At 37.4% G+C, this 14,954-nt stretch overlaps 1 protein-coding gene and 1 pseudogene across 6 annotated transcripts in view; both read left to right on the top strand.

The window, feature by feature from the left end:
- Positions 1-14,954, top strand: part of GRIN2B (glutamate ionotropic receptor NMDA type subunit 2B) — a 641,083-nt gene that overhangs the window by 605,132 nt on the left and 20,997 nt on the right. The gene's annotated exons all lie outside the window — the stretch shown is intronic.
- On the top strand, positions 6,803-8,030 carry LOC100014575 (V-type proton ATPase subunit E 1-like; annotated as a pseudogene).

Here is a 14,954-nt window from a genome sequence, read left to right as displayed (position 1 = left end):
TTAGTTATTTGGATCTCGTATATTTATGTCTTTGTAGGAGTATGTTTATGTGTGTGTGATGCATCTCATATATGTGTATTTGTATCTATATGTATCAAATATATTTAGTTTTTTGTGTCTCATATAGATGTATCTATATGTCTATGTATCTCATATGTACTTATTTACGTTGTCTCCCTTATCAGAATATAAGATAACTGAGGGCGTGGACAATTTTGGCCTTTATTGATATCCTAGTATTTTCTACTGTACCCAGCACAAAATAAGTGATTCATTGCTGCTTATTGACTGAGGGTAGCTAGAACATTAGACTTGGAATCAGGAAGACCTCTCTTTCATATTTTCCTCATATGATAAATGAGTCACCTTACCTCTTTTGGACTCAGTTGAGGAGAATAATATAATAATACTAGTAATAATAATAATTAATTGGTACCATGTATATAGTATCTACTCTGTATCAGGCACTAGGCTAAGAACTTTAAAAAATACTATCTTATATGATCCTCACAACAACCCCGGGAGATGAGGTGTGGTATTATTCTTCTCATTTTACAGATAAAGAAAAAGAGGCTAAGTGATTTGTCCAAATGTCACAGCTAGTGTGTGTCTGAGGTGAGATTTGAACTCTGGTCTTCTTAAATCCCAACCTAGCACTTTTCACCGCCCTACATAGCTGCCTCTTTTATTGTACTCAATGACCTCTAAAGTTACTTCTAATTCTAACTTTACAATCCTTGAACCAAAGAAGTATATAAATAGAACTCCAACTAAATTTCTTACTCTACTTGGTAGAACTCAGATATGCTGATATGCAACTTCCCCACCTATGCGTGATTATTTTTCCTCAGGGAGATGTGGCCTCCTCCATATTTATATTCTTCCAGCAAATCTAGTTCTTAGAAACAAAGCTCTCTTAGTCTGTAAACCAACAGCTCTTTATTGGTTAGTCAATGTGGGCCTAACAATCATTTAAAAGAACCCAATTCTCATTTCACCTATTCCTGAATCTACCAGCATTTTTTGAACATTATTTTCCTTTACTTTTTATGAGAAAGAAGCTGAGGTCAAGTAAACAAGCACATATCAGGAGCTTAGTAAAAAAGAAAAATAAACCCAATTTTTGGGGATCTATGTAAAGCCACAAGACAACCCTGTCTTCTGTACCTTCTGGATCTATATCTATATCACAGTCCTACACAATAATCAATAATATTCAGACAGATGACATTGAGACAGAAGAGAAGGCAATTTTTTGAAAAATTTTCAACAAAGACGGGAGCAGAAAGAGGTCTAAGCTTAACCATTATCCTGCTAGATAATCCAGTTACTCTTGTATCCCATTCTCCATGTGATCTAGTTAATTAAGTTTTTGATATTTTTACTTTGAACAGACTTTAGGCTAGTCACCACTACATAATCTGGTGTTCTCAAGGGAAGTATACTCAAAGGAATTGAGATGCAATGGGCCCTGATACATGCTTGAATGAAAGAAAAACAAAAGAAGAGGGATTATAATGGTAGTCCTCATGACAGTCCTCCTTAGGGATAATAAGGTAGGCTGATGACAGTTTGTCAGCATCATATGTAAATATGGTCCAAAATTTCTGTTTCTTGGGTATAAACTTAGGGATTCAAAGCACTTATTGAAGGTAAGGGATTGCTCTCAACAATCCCTTCCAATGAGTCATTCAGTTCCTTGGTCCACATTTCTCTGTAAGGTCACCTTTATGCTATACCCTGAAACAAAAAGTTTCCTTCAGTGCATAAAGTATGTATGTCACAGTTTTAAGACTTTGAGGACAGATACTGTAACATGGCCTCTTTAGATTGCCTTGCTCAAATATGGGAATCCTCCCAACTATTTTGTGAACAACTTGAAGGAAGGATCTTGGCAATGCTTTCCTCATTGACAGACCACCCATTTCAACTGATGAGATAAAGAAGTCACATACTGTGCCTAAAACCCTAATTGCCAATGGGAGATCCACATTCCTATTCCCATTGTTTGGAGGGACTGGAGGGTAGATGGGTAGTAGTGGAGAGAGCGCTGGATATATACTATTAGGAGCAACTGATTTCAAATCTTCCCTCTCACACTCAGACCCTGTGTGAATGTTGGCAAGTTGCTTAATTCCTCTGAACCTCAGACACTTCATGTGATAATATAGGTAGTATAATATTTATGTAGAAATACCTACTTTCCATGGCTCAACTGATATAATATGTATAAAGAACTTTACCAGCTATAAAATACTACATAAAGGTAAATTATTATAACTACTTAGATTTCCTGGAAAGGCCCAAAGCCTCCATGAAGTCTGGGGCTTCATAAGTTTGCCCAAAATTTCAAAACACAGCTTGAGCGAGGATGGAAAAGCAGCAGAAATTTTTGGTAACCATCTCCACTGTTACTCAGTTCTGAAAGCTCAGCTGGAGTTCTTCCAGGCAAAAATTATGCCCTAAATAGAACTTGTGACCTTGGCCTCATTGGCTCTTATCAGATGATTTAGTCAGTCATGTACTCTAATAATGCAACTTGACTTCATTAATGGAAGAAGTAAGCTTCCTCTTTGCCAAAACCAACAAATTATGCATGTGGTGAGTTAAAAAATAAGAGCAAAAATTCTTTGCCCTCACATCTCACTTCCAAATTATCTGTGTTCTCCTCATCATGCTATCATCTCTGGCACATTGTTGCTGCCAAATAAATATCAATAAGCATTGTTGGGTCTTAAATTTGAGCATAGGTTCCTCTTAAGTTAGGGTCCCTGGACTTAGAAAGAGTCCATAGTTTAAGTAGGTTGCTTAAAAGATGACACAAGGGGGCAGCTGGGTAGCTCAGTGGATTGAGAGCCAGACCTAGAGACAGGAGGTCCTAGGTTCAAATCTGGCCTCAGACACTTCCCAGCTGTGTGACCCTGGGCAAGTCACTTGACCTCCATTGCCTAGCCCTTACCACTCTTCTGCCTTGGAGCCAATACACAGTATTGACTACAAGATGGAAGGTACGGGTTTTTAAAAAAAAAAGATGACACAAAAATGGTTTAGAACTCCTATCTGATACAATCTTTGATCTTTCAATGTTTTGGTTTGGGTTTTTTAATATATATACAAAAGGAGATCTTGGGTAAAATGCCATCATCTAGCATAAATATAAAAGGATGAGCTACTTATTTCTTTTATTTTTCCACTGAATATATTGGTAGTCATATCAATAAGAAATTAGGAATAGCAATGGTATTGTAATAGTAATAATAATGTAATACTCATTCCTCAAACATACTTCATATATACACACACTTCCCTCATTTCCTCCCTACCTATCCAACCAATCAGTCACCAAGCATTGATTAAGTAAGTGCCTACTATGTGCCAAGGACTAGGGATAAAAATATGGTCCCTCACCTCAAGGAGCTTAGAGTTTCTAATTATCTAACAACACAATTAGAGGAGCAGTGGTCAGGAAAAGGAATTTTGGTTTATGCAGTCAGGGTACTTGTGAATGAAGCAATATGGCATTCAATTGTCATATGTTTTAAAGTAGGAATGGTAACATTGATTTGATTTATTTTCTCAGAACAAGAATAAAAAGTAGAATGTGATACCCAGAAGAATCACACATCGCCATTGGGAGGGAGGGGGGGAGAAAAAGAAAATGATCTTTGTTTCTAATGAATAATGTTTGAAAATGACCAAATAAAATAATGTTTAAAAGGAAAAAAAAGAATAAGAAGTAGAAAAGAAAGGGGGTTGGGTGAGGGTGATACTTGAACTGAATGAGTGAAGCTGGCAAGATATTGATGTTGGATAGATCTTCAAGTCTTGATGGATGTCCTTATATCAAGGTATAGGGTAGGCTAAACTATACACCAGATCTAGAGTGAGAAGACCTGAATTCTGATCTCATCTCTTCCATTATTATCTGTGTGACCCTGTTCAAATCATTTAACCTTAGTATAATACTTATTATTTTAAAAATATATTGTTTGATGCTCTAGCATAAGTGAAAGGACTCCAATATGGAGTTACTTTGGCTAAGTGGCCTGAATGAAAATAAACAATGACAGACAGTCTGTACTTTTCCACTGTCCTGACTCATCCTGACCTTATGTCAAATGTACAAATAATCAAAGCTCCTGATTGGACAAGGCTCCTAGCTGAGTGCATTTCTGGAATCCCTGATTACAGATTTGGACCCTCACCAATTTCTGGATCTGATTAAGAAACTCTCCCACCTGAGTCTGGTATAAATAAGTGGCTCTGGGAAATTTCTCCACCAAATCTGGGCCCTATTAATAATGTCCCTTCTTATGTATAATATTAATTGTCTGTCCCAATTAAGCCCAACTTTAAGGTATAAGACTTCTGTTTAGACCCCACTGAGGATGTACTTCTGAGATCTTGTATTGTATGCATTTCTCTCATGTGAGTGATTGAACCTATGTGCCCAGTTCTGAGTTGCCAGTGGGTGTGTGTTTGTGCGCACGTGCTTTTGTTTTTGTTTCTTTGCTGTGCTACATATTAATAAAGCTCATGGTTGTACTAACTTCCTGAGTACCCATTTTCTGTAAATCAGACCTTATAAATCAGGGCCATACTCTGGTCCTTGTTCTAACCTGAGCCAAGAGGCCAAACAAAGCACTCAGTTTCTCCTTTTGTAAAGTAGCAGGATTGTATTAGATGATCTATTCATCTGTTAAATCATCTATTAGATCTCTTCTAACTCTTTTTTTTATGAGCTACTATGAATTGCATTCTCACTCTCTCCGCTTACCAAGCCTTAACTATCCTTCAAAGTGAGTTCAAGTCCCATCTCTTCCAGGAACCTTTCCCTGAAGGCATTAGCTAAAAGTGACCTATCTACTTGACTCTTTCTAAACTACCAGTGAACAAGCAGCTATTAAGTGTTCACTATACAAAGTTAAAAAATTATATAGAACCTGTCCTCAAGGAGCTTATCTTTCCCATATTTATTGTTTGTATCAATCATTTAACAACTAGCATATCTATTCATTCCAAAAAAGTATTATTATTATGTCATCATCAACAATAATGATTGTTGATGATGACATAATAATAATAGCTGACATTTCAGCTAGGTAACATAGTGGATAGAGCACTTGGCCTGGACTCATATTCCTGTGTTCACATTTGGCCTCAGACACTAATAGCTGTGTGACTCTAAGCAAGTCACTTAACCTTGTTTGCCTTGGTTCCTCATTTGCAAAATGATCTTAAAAAGAAAACAGCAAACCACTCCAATATATTTGCCAAGAAAACTCCAAATGGCATCAACAATAACAACACATTTTTATGACCCCAACAATAAACCAGGTACTGTGCTAAGCACTTTACAACCATTATCTTATTTGATTCTAACAGTAATTCTGGGAGGTAGGTGCTATTATTATCCTCATTTTACAGATTTGGAAACTGAAGCAGATAGAGGTGGATTGACTTGTCCAGAGTGACACAGCTGGTTAGTGTCTGAGGTTGGATTTGAACTTAGGACTTCTTGACTCCAAGTCTGGTCTTCTATGGTGCCACCAAACTGATCCCATCAACAGCATGCATTTGTAAGACTGCTGGTTGGAAACTAGGTTGCAGTTTTTGGCTGAGGAATATAATGGTGAATAAAGGAATTAAATCTGTAACCTTGTGCTTCATTACCCCTAATCAGTAGAGCTAACCAGTCATACACTCTACTAATGTCCTCTGATGTCACTGATACAGGAGTGTGCCCTCCTCATTAATCATATGTATTTTTCTCTAGCTTTCTCTCTTCCCTTCTCTCTGCCTTCTATCTGTCTCTCACTCTCACTCTATCCTATTCAGTCTTTCCCCTTATGACTTACTATGGATACCTCAAACTCAACTAAGCCTCCTCCATACTTAGTTTTTGTTTTCTTTTTTCACTTAGCCTTGACATTCCCTCAAGTTATTATCCTTAATGGCAGGGACTACTTTCTTTTTGTCTTTCTATTTCTAATATTTAGCACAGTACCTGTAGTAGGCACTTAATAAATGTCTATCAAATTAATAAACCTATAAATTCATCTATTATTTGTTGCCTTCTTTTTCTTACCTTCCATTTACCTCTCAACTCTTGTTAGTCTGAAGTCAAGATCCCCAGCTTGAATTTCTCTCTAAGGTTACTTGTGATCTTAATTGTTAAGCTCAGTAGTCTTTTCTCAGTGTTCATTCTATATGACCTCTCTGTGGCTTTGGGCACTGACATACACCCTCTCTTCCTAGTATATTTGTTCTTTTGGCTTCATCATTTCTACTGGTTCTTCTCAAACTTTTTTAAGTTATTCTCCATTTACTATCCCCTAAACTCATGTCCTTCTCCAAGGCTCTTTTTTGGACCTTCTTTACTTTCTATAAATTCCACCTCTTTGAGGTCTCATTTAGCTCTTTTCAATGATCATCTTTATGCCAATGGCTCCCCAATCTCCATAACCAGGCCTAACCTTAATCCTCAATTGTAACCATACTTCATCAAATCCCTGATGGATAGCTTCTCTTGGGAACCCCACAAGCTAATCAGACTTATCATGCCCCAAATAGCAGTATTTATCTGTCTTTTATAAGATTCCCCCCTCCCCTAAATTTTCCTAATTCGGTCAAGAGCAACATCATCTTTCCAGTGTAAAGGGTGAAATTATGGTTGAGACTGAAAAAAAATCTAAATTTAAGTGGTTGCCAAGGGAAATCCCAAATAATAAAATACCCAAGTCAGCTGCCAAATTCTATGGTGATTTAATTGATATAGTAGAGAAGATTTTAAGAAGAAGGAGGAAGGTTTCCTCCTCTGCCATCCTCAGAGGTTGTCACCTCTGTTAGAAGTTGCTGCTGTCACCATGGCCCTCAGTGATGCTGACGTCCAAAAACAGATCAAACACATGATGGCTTTCATTGAACAGGAAGCAAATGAGAAGGCCAAAGAAATAGATGCAAAGGCAGAAGAAGAATTCAACATTGAGAAAGGTCGTCTTGTACAAACATAGAGACTGAAGATAATGGAGTATTATGAGAAGAAGGAGAAACACATTGAGCAGCAGAAGAAAATTCAGATGTCCAACTTGATGAATCAGGCAAGACTGAGAGTCCTCACTCGCCAGTATTGTGAAAGATACACCCAAGTACCAGGTGCTTTTGGATGGTCTTGTCCTTCAGGGTTTATACCAATTACTGGAGCCCCAAATGATCGTCCGTTGCAAGAAAGATGATCTCCCTCTGGTCACAGCTGCAGTGCAAAAAGCAATCCCTTTGTATAAGCTTGCAGCCAAAAGAGATTTTAATGTTCAAGTTGATCAGAAAACATTCCTGCCCGCAGAGATATCTGGAGGTATTGAGATCTATAATGGAAATGATAAAATAAAAGTTTCTAATACCCTAGAATGTAGATTGGATCTTATAGCGCAACAGATGACGCCAGAAGTTCGTGTGGCCTTGTTTGAGACTAAATAACAACAGGAAATTTTTGGACTAAGCCTCTGATGAGGTTGGATCCATTCCATCTTCTGTATCAATGAGCTATAAAAGTGTCTAAAAATCAAGACACCAATTATCAATGTTCCTTCTTTTTGATGCTCTGACACTGTCCTGTGTTCTTCAATGGAATAACTTGTGTAGAATGACATCAGCCTAAGTGTTAACTTTGGGACTTAATGTTAACTTATGGAGTTAACTGTCAAGAATTAACCTAGTTCATCCAGATGTTCTGATCTCCTCTACATTCTAGGGATAAGGGAATACATATCAATTGCATGGTTTTCACTGTGAATCCTACTTCTGTGATCTGCCTTAGGTTGGAGTGAGCTGTGTGAGGTATCTCATAGCCTCTGTATTTGATTTCTATAGGTTACTTTAAGGAGCATGCATTCATGCCAGCATTAATAGTATTACTCCTGTTAACTCTTTGGGCTTAGAGACTTTCCTCAGTAATGTCTGTGATTCAAAAACCCAACCTATGTGAATATGCTTTATTAAAATAAAAAATATGTGGTTCAAACTAAAAAAAAGAAGAAGAAGGAGGAGGAGGAGGAGGAGGAAGGAAAGGGCTAATACTGGGCAGGAAGATAGGAGATCTAGAAAGTAAGGTTTTTGAGTGTGAAGGAGGAAAGAATCTGTCTGACCTCCAAAAAGGCTTAGCTAAGATGCCCAAACCTGAAATCAGCTCCAGGGCAAAACTCACCACCCAGGGGGCAACTGGGTAGCTCAGTGAATTGAAAGCCAGTCCTAGAGACGGGAGGTCCTAGGTTCAAATCTGGTCTCAGACACTTCCTAGCTATGTGACCCTGGGCAAGTCACTTGACCCCCATTGCCTAGCCCTTACCACTCTTCTGCCTTGGAGCCAATACACAGTATTGACTCTAAGACAGAAGGTAAGGGTTTAAAAAGAAAAACCCACCACCCAACACTCCAAGATATTGGAATACTTAGCACGCTGCCAGCCAGAGCCGTCTCTCCAGGGAAAGAGAAAGAGGCAGAAACTGACGTGCCTTCTATGGATGTTTTTACATCACTTTTTTGCGTCTCATCTGTACCAATGAAGACTTAGTTTGACTTAGGACAGCCCAGAGGTCTGTCCTTTTTTTGCACGTCTGTTGAAGGCCATCTCCTCAGATAATTAAATTTTGAGTTTGATGCAGACCTTTCAAAATCTTGTTAAAGGTGGAGAATGTGGAGTTTCCAACACCTGATTCTGTTATTCCAAGTATCTCCATTGTTATTGATCAGGAAATAGCTAAATCAGATTTTCTAAAGAATGGTCTGATTAGGGTGGAATAGTTTTAAAATTCACACCAGTAACCAACATTAATAACCTCAGATCATTTTTAACTCTTTCTTCTCTCTCTACCCCTCATATAATAATAACAATAATAATAGCATTTATGTAACATTTTACAGTTTGCCAAGCACTTTTTTAAAAAAATCCCTAACCTTCTGTCTTAGAATCAATACTGTGTATTGGTTCAAGGGCAAAAGAGTGGTAAGAACTAGTCAATGGAAACTTAAATGGTTTGCCCAGGGACACATAAATAGGAAGTGTCTTAGGCCAGATTTAAAAACAGGACTTCTCATCTCTAGGCCTGGCTCTAAATGCACTGATCCATCTAGCTGTGCCCTCAAAACACTTTAAAAATATTATCTCATTTGATCTTTATATCAACTCAAGGGAGTAGATGCTAATATCTCCATTTCTTTTTTTAGATGAGCAAGTAGAGCAGAGATTAGGCTACTTGCCCATGGTCTCACAGATAATGTCTGATGCTGGATTTAAACTCAGATCTTTTTGATTCTAGATCAGCTCCACTTGGTTCTATGTCTTGTCTATCATATTTCTTATATCTCTTTGTTGATGGCCAGTTGAAACCCTTATTGTCATTCATCTAAATCATTGCAGTAGTCTTCCAATTGGTCTTCTAGCTTCTAATCTTTCTCTTCTTTGAATCACAGAATATTATAGTTAGAAGGAATCACAGAGGTCATCTAGTCGAAACCATTCCTGAGCAAATATCTCTTCTATGACTTACCTAACAAACTAGCAAAATAATGACCCTAAAACATAGATCCAACCATGCTATTATGTCATACAAAATTTTTCAGAATATCCCTGTTGCCTCTAGAATAAAGTACAAATGCTTTGTCCCAGCATTTAAAGCCCTCTACAGTTGGTGCCAACCTTTCTTTCCAGTCTTATTTCATATCACTGCCCCTTATGTATTTTACATTCTGACCAAATCAGACAACTGCATTCAACATTTCATCTCTCTTCTCGGTGCTTTGAGTCTTCAGTCCTGTTCCTCTCCATAGACTATCATCTCCTGTACCTGGAATATATTCCTTCTTTACTTCCACTTGGCAGAATCTTTGCCTTCTGTCAGACTCAGTTCAAGTGCCACCTTTTAAGGGAAATTTCCCAATCTCGGGCCCATCTAATTGTTAAAAGTCTCCCTGCTTCAAATTTTTATTGATTTATCTGTGTACATGTTCTGATGCTTCAATAGACTGCAAGGTTCGAGAGGACAGAAATGCTCTCATTTTTTTTTTAATTTTTCCCAGTAGTTAGTATGGTACCTTGTACTCTACCACCTAGTCATCATCAGTGTGGCTACTATTTCCCTTCTCTGTCACCAATTTGCTAAATGATCCAGGGCAATGAAAACTTTGTGCTTCTTTTTTCTTATGTGAAAAATGATAGAAAAATTCCTTCACCTTCCTACTTTACTTGATGTGATGAAGCTTAGATGAAATAATCAACCGAATTCTTTCATCTTGGAGATGGGAGAAGAGAAGTATGTGCTAGTCTACCTTTCTAGTAGGACAACTCCAGCACTCCTCTATGACTTACACATTACTGACCTGATAATGCCAGTCTATTTTGTGGCAGATCAGCACACATTTTGAGACCACAGACTGCAAAAAATGACATGGCAGGTTTCTAGCAACCATATCCATAGATGATTTTCTAGGGTAAGTTCTTTACTTTCTGTTTGCCAAAGAGCCTAATAAGACATTTCACATACAGAGTTGTGACCTAAGATATCTCCAAGGACAAGTCATGCACAAGAGTTGTACAAAATTTCTTCTAGTGATGCCATCTAGGTATAGTTAAGCATCCTCCCAGATGTCAAAAGGAGAAATGAAATGCATCTTATACTGTAATTACCTCCTAGAATCTATACTCTTGTCTTCTTGAGAACAAGATAAACTCACTATGAATGAATAATTTTTAGTGAAATTTCTCCAAAGCACTCATTTAATGTATGTAATTCCATTCTTAATGTCTCTTCTATGTTGGTATAGACATGTTCCTCCACCATGCCTCACTGCAACTTACTGTTTCCAAGTTATTCTCTATATATAAGCTCTAGGCCAGTCCAAGTTCATATAAATACAAGCCTTATCTCTTCTAATGAATTTTTAATAATTAACAAAAACACTTTATGTATATATATATCTATACCTATATATATATATATATATATATATATATCTGATACTCACACCTCCATAAAACAGATGAGAACTGTGATCTGTTGCTCTTTCAAAGATGAAAAACTGAGACAAATTAAATGGCTTGCCTATAGGGTCACAAGCAAGTACATGCCAGAGACAGGACTTGAACTCAGATCTTTTAGTCTACAAATTCTGCCCTTCACATACTATACTTTTGAAACAGAAGTCTCAATCAATCCACAAGATTTTATTGAGTACTTGCTATATGCTAGGTGCTTTACAAAAAGACTTTGCAAAAAAATTAAAAAATGAATCTCCAAGGAGCTATATTCTAAGGGGAGAAATAACATTTGTGCATGAAGATAAATGCAAGGCAATTGGAGGAGGCATTAATAGTTGAAGTGAATAGGAAAGATCACAGGTAGGTGGCATTTATGCTAATAACTAGAAGGATATTATGGATTCCAAGTAGAGGATGTGAAAAGAAAACACATTTCTGGGATATCCCAAGGCATGAAGATCTAAGATGAAGCATCATGGAATAGCAAAAATGCTGGTAAATGAAGGACTGGAATATATGGTAAGACTAGAAAGGTAGATTTGTGACATCTTGTAACTGGCTTAAATGTCACAGGAATTTGTATTTGATCCTAAAGATAATAGAGAGGGGGCAACTAGGTATAGTGGAAAGAGAGCCAGACCTGGAGTTAGAAGGACCTGAGTTCAAAACTGGCCTCAGATACTTCCCAGCTCTGTGACCCTGGGCAAGTCACTTAACCTGACTGTCTAGCTTTTGCTGCTCTTCTGTCTTAGAACTCACGCTAAGGTGAAATGTAAGGATTAAAAAAAAATAAAGAGCCACCAGAATTTATTGAGAAGAAAGGTGGTGTGGTTGGACCTATTCTTTAGGAATATCACTTTGGCACCTCTATGAAGGATGGATTAGAAAGGGAAAAACTTGAGGAAGAAATCAATTAGGAGGTTTTTATAATCATTCAGGCAAGAGTTGGTGCAGGCCTGAACTATGTAACTGGTCATATGAGTAGAGATGAAGATGATATGATGTTAAAGATGTGGAGGTAGAAAAAACAAAATTTGGCAATTGACTGAATATGTGAGGTGAGGTAGAGTGATTGATGGAGGACAACTCTGAGGTTGTGACTGGGAATATCATGTTGCACTCAAAACATATCAGGAAGATAGGAAAGGGGGTATGATTTGGGGTATGATAATTGCTTTTGATTTGGACATACTGAGTTTGAACTACCTATGGAATATCTCATTCAAAATATTGAATAGGCAGCTGAAGATCCAAAACTGCAACTCAGGAAAGATTAGAGTTAAGTCAGCATGTCTGAGAGTCATTTCTAGAGCTGTTGCTAAGCCCTCATGAAATCAGTAAGAACATGTATAGAAATTAGAGGGTCCAAAAGAGAGTTTGGGGAACTTATTCATCAAAGGAGTCTGAAAAGGAGAAGTTAGAGGTTTTAGGAAACCCAAGAAAGTATGGTGTCATAAAATTCAGAGAAGAGATAGTATCAAGAAGTAGAGGTAGACCAGCTGCCTCAAATGCTGCTGAAAAATCAAGAGGGATAAAAGTCAGCTAAAGTCCATTGAACTGGGTAATTAAGAGATCTCTGGTAACTTTGGAGAGAGAAGTTCCAGTGATTCCTTTTAAGGACTTTTAAAACTTTTCTAGGCCAGAGGTACAGGTGATAGCAATGGAGAAGGAAGTTGCAAACCACTCTAGTATCGTTGCCAAAAAAAAAAAAACCCAAATGGGATCTTGAAGAGTCAGACATGACTAAACAGTAACTTCCTAACTCTAGGTCCAGATCTCTCTCCTCTATGCCACTTAGCTGACTCTGAATGAGATGATATCCATGAATGTGATTTAATGAAAGGTGAGGGCAAGTAAACATGATTAGTAAAAATAATATACAAATACAAGGTATTCATAATAATGAAGGGGTGCATCATTTAAACAGAAACATGGTCTCAATAGGGCTCCATTGTTTTACCAACTTCTTAAAATTAATAGCACAGGCCAATGAAATTCCTTCTTTTCTTAGCCAGTAGGTCCCTAGGAGAGCTGAGTGGCTTATTGCATTGATTCTTTTGTTGTAATTAGAATGTAAAACCAGGAGTAATGGAATGAATATTTATTATACCAATGTCAAGCTTTGAAGACAAAAGCCTCTAGATTCTGTATCTCATAAAGATTCTCTTCATACAGAATGTACAAAATACTCAGTCTCTACAAGGTCATAATGATAGTTGTTTCTCATCTGTGTATTCTGATTTGACTAGGACTGAGTGAAAGGAATGTGTTCTTTAAAGTAGTTTTATTGCTCAAGAAGTGGCTTCTGTAAGTAGCCCTCTCTTGGCTTATTTTAATTAATCCATTTTGCCATGCCAACTGGCATTTATCATCTAATACTAACTAACCTCATTAGGTTTGTATGATGCCATGAGGATGAGGTAGTATCATTGTCTAATGGTCAGAACAAAGGCTTTGGAGCCTTATTCAAGCTTAATATATATGTTTACATTTTGTTATGATCTCCAGCTTTTTTTTTAACATTACAGAAGTCATATCTTCTTTTGTCTCTCTATAGATAATAATGAACTCCTAGGTGAAAGGAAGCCTTTAAAGATAGGACATTCTCATCACTATGGCAGTTATCAACAATGTTTTTTATAGATCTCTCAGGCCAGTTTTTCCTCCATTCCCATTCCTGATTATGAAAACTCAATCTAACTTCCTATGACTAACTAAATTAAAAGTGATTTCTCTCCACCTCCTATCTTGAATTCTTACTATCTACCCCATCCATATAGCACTATGCATTATAACCATTTGGCAGGTGTTTACAAGATTATGACAGAAATACAGAATCTAGTGGTGGAAGGGATCTCAGTGGCCATTTAGTCCAAAATATACATGAAAAGAATATCTTCTATAGCATACCCATCAAGTGATCATCTAACCTCTCTATGAAAGTCTTAAGAGAAGAAGAATCTACCACATCATGAGGCAACCCATTCAATTTTCAGACATCTTTAATTGCTAGCAAGTTTTTCCTTTTATCAAGCCTAATTTGACATCCTTGCAAGAACTTTAACTTCTTGTTGTGTTCTTTGGCACCCAACCAAACAACATCCTTCCTCTGCATGATAATCCATGAAGTACTTAAAGACAACTCTCATGCTCACCCTGAGTTTTTTCTTTTGAGTCCCACCAAGTCCATTTCCTTCAAAGAATAAAGCTAGGACCTCAAACTAAGCCCTTCAGAATTTTCTTCAATGCCCTTTTCAGATTTTTTCATGGTATCTGTTGACTATCATACTCATGCTAGATAGTCTCTTAGAGCCAATTATTGGTTTTGAACTGCATTCTCAAACAACTGATTCTGTAAAGATCCAGTCTTGCCTTCTGGTATACTAAGGACCTCACAAAGTCTATGAATTGTATATAAAACAGAACTTGGACCTTCCTCCTTACCATCCCACTCCATCTAGGTCAGGAACTTACCATATGTAATGCTTTTTCAGATTATTCCCAATACCTAGAATAATAGTACTTAGCATATGATAGAAAGGATGGGTAGGCAGGAAGTCAGAGAGTCAGGGAGACACATAGAAAGGAAAGGGGAAAAAAAGAGAGGGAGGGAAAAAGAAAGGAAGGGAGTAAGGAAGGGGAGAGAGAGAGAGAGAGAGAAAGAGAGAGAGAGAGAGTTCTCCACATAGAGTTTATAATGGATTTGATTCTGGGTATAGGCAAATAATCAGTAAACAAAAAGAGACACACTAGTTGACATCCTTTTCTGTTACAAACAAGTATTTTTGCCTGTTTGGACTCCTTGTTGTAGATGTATGGGCTTCTTTCCCTTTGGATGATTGACAGTACCCATTCACCTTTAGGGCAACGGGGTGCTTTCTTGGGTGATGGGAATAGCTTGGAGGCTTGAATTCCTATTCCC

Source organism: Monodelphis domestica, chromosome 5, assembly GCF_027887165.1.
Source record: "Monodelphis domestica isolate mMonDom1 chromosome 5, mMonDom1.pri, whole genome shotgun sequence".
Classification (NCBI taxonomy): Eukaryota; Metazoa; Chordata; class Mammalia; order Didelphimorphia; family Didelphidae; genus Monodelphis; species Monodelphis domestica.
This window is presented reverse-complemented; position numbering and strand designations above follow the sequence as displayed.